This window comes from Chiloscyllium plagiosum, chromosome 30 (genome assembly GCF_004010195.1).
Source record: "Chiloscyllium plagiosum isolate BGI_BamShark_2017 chromosome 30, ASM401019v2, whole genome shotgun sequence".
In the NCBI taxonomy this organism is placed as follows: domain Eukaryota; kingdom Metazoa; phylum Chordata; class Chondrichthyes; order Orectolobiformes; family Hemiscylliidae; genus Chiloscyllium; species Chiloscyllium plagiosum.
In genome coordinates, this window is record NC_057739.1 from 31,617,101 (window position 1) to 31,624,406 (window position 7,306).

The 7,306-nt window shown below is 40.5% G+C and overlaps 1 protein-coding gene across 5 annotated transcripts in view; it reads right to left on the reverse strand.

Annotated features, from left to right (window-relative positions):
• Positions 1-7,306, reverse strand: part of garnl3 (GTPase activating Rap/RanGAP domain like 3) — a 443,932-nt gene that overhangs the window by 22,614 nt on the left and 414,012 nt on the right. The gene's annotated exons all lie outside the window — the stretch shown is intronic.

Sequence of the window (7,306 nt, forward strand, 5' to 3'; positions counted from 1 at the left end):
TGCTACTTTCTCCCCACCCCCACCCTCCTCTCATTTATCTCTCCACCCTTCAGGCACTCTGCCTCTATTCCTGATGAAGGGCTTTTGCCCGAAATGTCGATTTTCCTGCTCCTTGGATGCTGCCTGAACTGCTGTGCTTTTCCAGCACCACTCTAATCCAGAACAATTGTGTTAGCAACAACCCATCAGGCACAGGGGGCTGGTAATTGTTACCAATTGTTACATTGTTACCAATGTTATCCAGTGAGATTGATCATTTCTTACACTAAGCACTCATATTCTTAACATACAGATTTTTGCAACTTTGCTGCATTAAACATAGAAACATAGAAAAAAAGAGGAGGCTATTCACCTGTTCCACCATTCAATCACTCAGTTCTCTGTTGCTGCTTTTTCCTCATAGCCTTTGATCCTTTTAGCCCTACGAACAATACTCTAACTCCTTAAAAACTTTAAATGTTTTGACCTCAACCGTTTTCTGCTGCAGAGAATTTCACAGGCTCCCCACTTTCTGGGTGAAGACATTTCTCCTCATCTCGACTCTTAACTGTTGTAGAATGTCATAACCAAATAAATAGATTATTTACTAATGTGGTGTCACTGTTAGTGATGATAACTAACTAAAAATGATTATTTAAAACCTAATATATGTTAATAAAACCCTCTGTGTCAAATTAACAGAATACTCCAAATAACCCATTTCCTGATTATAGTGGTGATGGAAATAGGTACAATATTAATAAAAAGGGAATTGGACAGATATTTATAATGAAATGATTTGTAGACTCTGGAAAAACACCAGGCAACTGGAAGTAATTTACAATGTTTTTCAGGGAGCTGACCCTCAGCACTGCAGGCCAAATAGCTTCTTTTTAATTCTGTGAAAATGAACATCATACTTGATGGAAGGTACGTTGTGTACCATATTGTGGCTATATCCAAAACATTCACTATCTGGAATCTCAGCAATCATTCTGTCAGTGTACGGACAGAGATATGTATATCTTCTTACACTCAGTAATAAAGACAAAAATCTAGCTACAGCAAGTTGTTCAACCCGGCAGGGGGGTGTATCAAACAGACTCTTAACAATAATAATCACATCAGTAATCTTAAAATGCATGATGATCTTAATGGCCAGTGAGTTTTTAAATGTGAAGTCCTTAAAGAGTTAGTCATCATGTTTTTCAGTGACATTGCAACTCAAGATTTGGAGGTGCTGGCGTTGGACTGGGGTGTGACTACCACCTGATGAAGGAGCAACGCTCCAAAAGCTAGTGCTTCCAAATAAACCTGTGGGACTATAACCTACATTGCAATTCAAGATAATGTAAGTATTAACAACACGGGGGGTTGCCAATATTCATGAGAAAGCATTGTGCCCACTCAGAACAGGTTTCAGTATCACTGCTACAAACAGCTCAGAAATAATCAGCATTAGGTAACGACATAAACCAGAAGGTGGCATGTTGGAGCCAGCACATCATTTCCGCAGAGACAGGACAGGTCTGCAATTATCCACAGGCTGAGTGTTATTAACCACACTGCGGCTGAGTATTTAATTGCACTGTGTTGTGCTGATGCCCATTAATACTCATATTCAACATTACTCCTCATTAAGACGTGCATGCATAATACCCAGTTAACTAGAATTTAATTTTGCTAGCCCCTTTTAAAATTTTTATTGCCATTGGAGTCATGAACTTCTATTGTGTGGGATTATTTTATGAATCGTTACCATAATAGAGTTATTTTATGATTCAGTAACCAGGGGCAGATCGCCTGCCAATAGTGAATGTGTCAGGCTGTAATCTCTCAACTGAGGCACCATCCATAAGTGTAAATTCAGCAAATCTGGTGGAATAATAGGAGCAGACAAGCCAAACTTCACAATACACATTCCCACCAAGTGAGACTCTGCATTAGGAATGAAGGCCCTCAGAAAGTGACTCAGTGACATTGTCTGCCTGGCAAGCTCAACAACTGAGATTTCTAACCTGCAACTATAAAGGTACAAAATACTTAACCTCAAAGACTATCCATGATAACCTAGCTGTTCTGAACAAGAGCTGAGCAGCATTATCAATCCCTGTCACACTGCCAACAGAAATACCAAATGTACGACACAACCCTGCCAAGAGTTTGCAGTATTTTCTGTAAAGTCACTGTTGTTTAAGGACTAAAGGTAACAAAAACTTGAATTCGTGATGTGGAGGTGCCGGTGTTGGACTGGGGTGGACAAAGTTAAAAATCACACAACATCAGGTTTATAGTCCAACAGGTTTATTCAGATACAGTAGCTTTTAGAACAATGCTCCTTCATCAAGTGGTTGTGGAGTATAAGATCATAAGACACAGACTTTATAACAAAAGATTACAGTGTCATGAAACTGAAATGATATATTGAACAAACCTGGATTGTTAAGTCTTTCATCTCTTAGCATGGGTTGCAAGTTTCGGTTCATTAATATGCAAATCCCTGTAAATATAATTCTGCAAAAACAAATTCACCCCGTAGACTGATATCTATGTGTGCGCGCATGCATGAGAGAGAGAGAGTGAGTGTGTGTATGTGCGAGTGCGTGCACACACACACACAAGTCTATGGGGTGAATTTGTATTTGCAGATACATTCTATTTTGCTCAAAAGATGCACAATCTGCAGGCAGTCAATCCATGTGATAGTTTGTAAATTCCATTTTGGAAATAGAACCAGTCTGACTCAAGATTGGCATATAGACAGACTCTGCCTTCACACCTTTAATACATCATCTGAGCTGAGATGCCACCTTTTGTTATAAAACCTTAAGTTATCTCGGGAAGGTGACTTAAATTAAGTTCTGGGATTTACATATTAATGAACCAAAACTTGCAATCCATTCTAAAAGATGAAAGACTTAACAATCCAGATTTGTTCAATATATCATGTCAGTTTCATGACACTGTAACCTTTTGTTATAAATTCTGTGTCTTACAGTCCTACTTGCATTTGCTAATGTTGAGTATCTCTGATCCATGCCATGTGGGTGCAGTCACTCAATGGGTACTGAGCACAGGGTGGTATTTTCCCCAGGAAGGAGTCAAAAACACCTCTAACTTGTGTGAAATATCACCCGCACAGGAACTGACAGTAGAGATCACAATGTGTGTGTGTGCTTTGTGAGCGTGTGTCTGCACACATTGTAAGGCTACATAACATGGAATGACAGATTTCTTTACCTTGTAGTTACAGCTGTGAATGAGCAGATTTTAATCGATAGAGGGATTGTGTGAACCAGATCCTCCCCATCACAGCTCGGTATCACTCCTGCCCCCCCCCCACTTTGCATTTCCACAAAAACCTTTCAGCTTTTAATTTAGTTTGATCTCAATTAATTCAATCACTTGAGTCAAATCACCAGAAAATAATTGTTTTTCATAATAATAAGTGGAATCTAAAAGCTCTGTTCTATAATTCTACTTATCACCCTCATTAAGAAAAAACTCAAGCAAGTGAAGAGCTTGCAGATGCTTACGTGGGGTGAAGGGTGTAGGCGTTCTGTTGCTGTGACAATAACAGCAAAACAACTCCAAACAGAAATATTTCAGAATGACTTTATGATGGAGTCAGTTTGTAATGTACAAGTATGAATGGAAAATCAACTGGGCCTACTTCTGGGCCTACACTTACTGCAATGTGTTACTCTAACTGGGGAGAAACGTGAATGGTCAGACTCCTCTTTGCTGAGGCAACGTAAGTCAGGGATACATCAATCTTTTCTCTGCCCAGTAATTGTTAGCTGTGACTGAATGTTCATTCTGAAAAGTAAATTCTCAGCAAATCTGATTTTGTTTAATGCACAGTCAACATTGTGAAACAGAGTTGCCTTAGATTAATGGAATTATAACAGTGGAACATCTTTACCAATGCTACGTCTGAAATTATATTTGGATTGGCAGAACGTTTTTGGCATATTAGAGATGAGATTTAAACCTACTGCAAACTCACCTGCTTGCAGGGATTGAAAATCCACCTCCTGTTTTGTCAGAAACACAAGTGAGTTCCATTTTTTTTGGGGACTGACTTCCGAACAAACTATTCTTGTACATTCCAACAGCAGAAGAAAAAAGTCTCCTTTTTGTCACAATGATAAGGACCCTTGATGTTCATTTGAAAGCAGGATTGATCTGAAGCTGATTGTTATCATCTTTTATGCCAACAAGCTACTATTGAGTCAACTAAATATTCAAACCAACAGGCATCTTGACTAATGTCCCCACTATTTCACCTTGTTGTCACATAAGGTGATCCAATTGGTTTAGAATTTTGATATTTCCTTTAATCGGGCTGGGGCAATAGGAAGAATTGGATAGTTTTCATTCATCTGTATGACCTCACCCACTATCTCAAATTGCAAATATGTACTTTCTACAGCAACACTTCTATTTAACTTTTCAGTCTGGAATTTCATAAAACTCAACATGGAGGCCACCATAGTCCCTGAGGACCGTTAGAGAGAGAGAGAAAGACAACTAGTTACAAGTTTAAGCTGAGGATCACTGTCCTTCAGGTGAGGTTGAGAAGCCAGACCCTCAAGGTAACGTCAGCCAGTATGAGAATCGAACGCAATGTTGGCATCACTCCATCTCACAAACCGGCTGACCTCCAGCTGAGCTAAGCACCAGTGTTAACACCTGAGATTGAATGTTAATGAAACCAACATGTGAGGATGAGTTCATTAGCAGGTTCACAATCTGTTTGAATAAATGGTTTTTATATTAAGCCACAGAAACCCCTTTGCCTGATCATTTCTTGGGGCTCATATAAAAGAGAAATGGGATGTTGGGATTTCCATTAGTAAGGGAAACCCATAAAAGACGTTCAATAGCACAGATCAAGGCAATTCACCAGATCTTAAAATATTTTTACTCCATTGCCAATGAGCTTGATGCAAAGTTAATTTTAAAATGGACAATGCCAAGTTCTCAAGATACAGATGGAGTAGAGATGAGGAACCCAATTAGTTCGAGGAACAATGAAGTCCTTCAGTGTAACCTTGGCAGGATCTGGTTTTCAGGAGGATGGGTGCCAGTACAGTGAAAGGCCATTCTCAGATACCAGGTCACTATGAGTCTAGAGTAGGCACACTTATGGAAGCTGGAGGTCACCCTGTGAGATTTTTGAGAAGCAAACTAGAATTGCTTCTTAAAAGTGAGCAATTACAGATGGTCAAAGGGACTTTACTGCCCAGATGAACAGATTCCACAAAGCTTTGGTACAAAACGTCAAAAAGCTGAACAGACTGCCAGTCTTTATCTCAAGGGAGTTTTTAATGGAAAAGTGAACCATGACATATTGTACTGAGCATTGGTGAGACCTCATCTGGAGATTCATTTCTGATCACCACATCTCAGGAAAGATACACTGGATCTGGAGGTAATCAAGTGAAGTTTCACCAGAATTATATTGAGTCTGCTCATCAGGACAAATGCAAAAAATGGCACAAGTGCAACAATTTCTCCCACCAAGGATGAGTCAGCAAGTTGACTCTGAAAGGCAGTGGCATTGCCATAAAGAAAGTGACAGGAATTATTATCTCCACAAGCTGCTAGATTCTTCCAAAAAGCCACAAGGCTCGAGCACACTGTTTCTGTCTTCAGAGTACAGGTGTTCACGATCAGTCTATGATTAATTATTCTAAATTGGGTGATACTGTAGCTGTTAGCACACTCTGTTTGGTCAGCAAGTGCAGCCCAACTATTGAATCACATCTAACAGTAGATGTTTGCATTCCACAAGGGTGGTTTGGTCGAGTATGGTTTGTAGGCAGCCTAGCATGGACAACTGTAGGAACATGATCCTTGATTTGATGAGCCGATTGTTGGGATGTGAGGCCTACAATATACTTTAATTGAGGAAAAGCAGAAGCTGATAAATGAAGCGAAACTATAGATTAGTCACAATCTAAATGACTAGGGTGATAGGCATGAGAAGGTTAATGACTTATTCCCTTCTTATGTAAAAGGGAGAGTTGGCTAGCTCAGTTAGCTGGACAGCTGCTTTGCGATGCAGCATGATGCGAACAGTGTGGCTTCAATTCCTGTACCAGCTGAGGTTAGATGAAGGACTCGCCACTCAACATCCCCCCTCACCTGAGGGGTGGTAACACTCAGGTTAAACAATCACCAGTTATCTCTCTCTTTAAAGAAAGTAGCCCTATGGCTCAATAGGATTCCAGCAACTTTATCTTTACCATATATTGGTGGAGGCCTGTACTTCCACAAGTTGCTGTTAATGCCATTTAGATAACAGTGCAGAACACCAGCCCATTCATAAAGAGTCTATAACAAGCTTGTAATATTACTTTTGACTCTTATCCAGAACAGCGAGACATTCAAACCCCAGATGGCATGTTTGCAGCCTTTTTCACTGGGGTTATTCTGAGGTCATCAAACCAATCGAGGATCCCATCGTAAATGTTACAAGCAATTGTCGCACAAATGCATCTCCTGCATACTGCTGAGAGAGAGCCTGAGCTAAGCGAACGCTACATGCCCATAGATTCAAATGCCATGTTAAAATGTCAGGGAAATTGATTTTTGAATTTAGTAAACACAGTGTGTGAAGCTGCTGTTGCTGCTCTTTTACATTCAGTGCAGCAAGGACCAGTCACTAACAGACCCACAAACAAGCACATGGTCTCCTCAGCGCTGCTCAAATCAAAACTTAGATTTTTATTTTTACCTTACACTTTTTGATGAACTGTCCTGGTGGTGCTGATTGCAGAGTCATAGAGACGCACAGCACGGAAACAGACCCTTCGGTCCAACTTGTCCATGCCAACCAGATATCCCAACCCAATCTAGTCCCATTTGCCAGCACTTGGCCCATTTCCCTCTAAACCTACCCTGTTCATATACCCATCCAAATGCCTTTTAAATGTTGCAATCGAACCAGCCTCCATCACTTCCTCTAGCAGCTCATTCCATACACATACCTCCCTCTGAGAGAAAAAGTTGTCCTTTAGGTCTCTTTTATATCTTTCCCCTCTCACCCTAAACCTATGCCCTCTAGTTCGGGACTCCCCCACCCCAGGGAAAAGATTTTGTCTATTTATCCTATCCATGGCCCTCATGGTTTTATAAACCTCTATAAGGTCACTCCTCAGCCTCTGACACTCCAGGGAAAACAGCCCCAGCCTGTTCAGCCTCTCCCTATAGCTCAAATCCTCCAACCCTGGCAACATGCTGTAAATCTTTTCTGAACCCTTTCAAGTTTCACAACATCTTTCCGATAGGAAGGAGACCAGAATTGCACGCAATATTC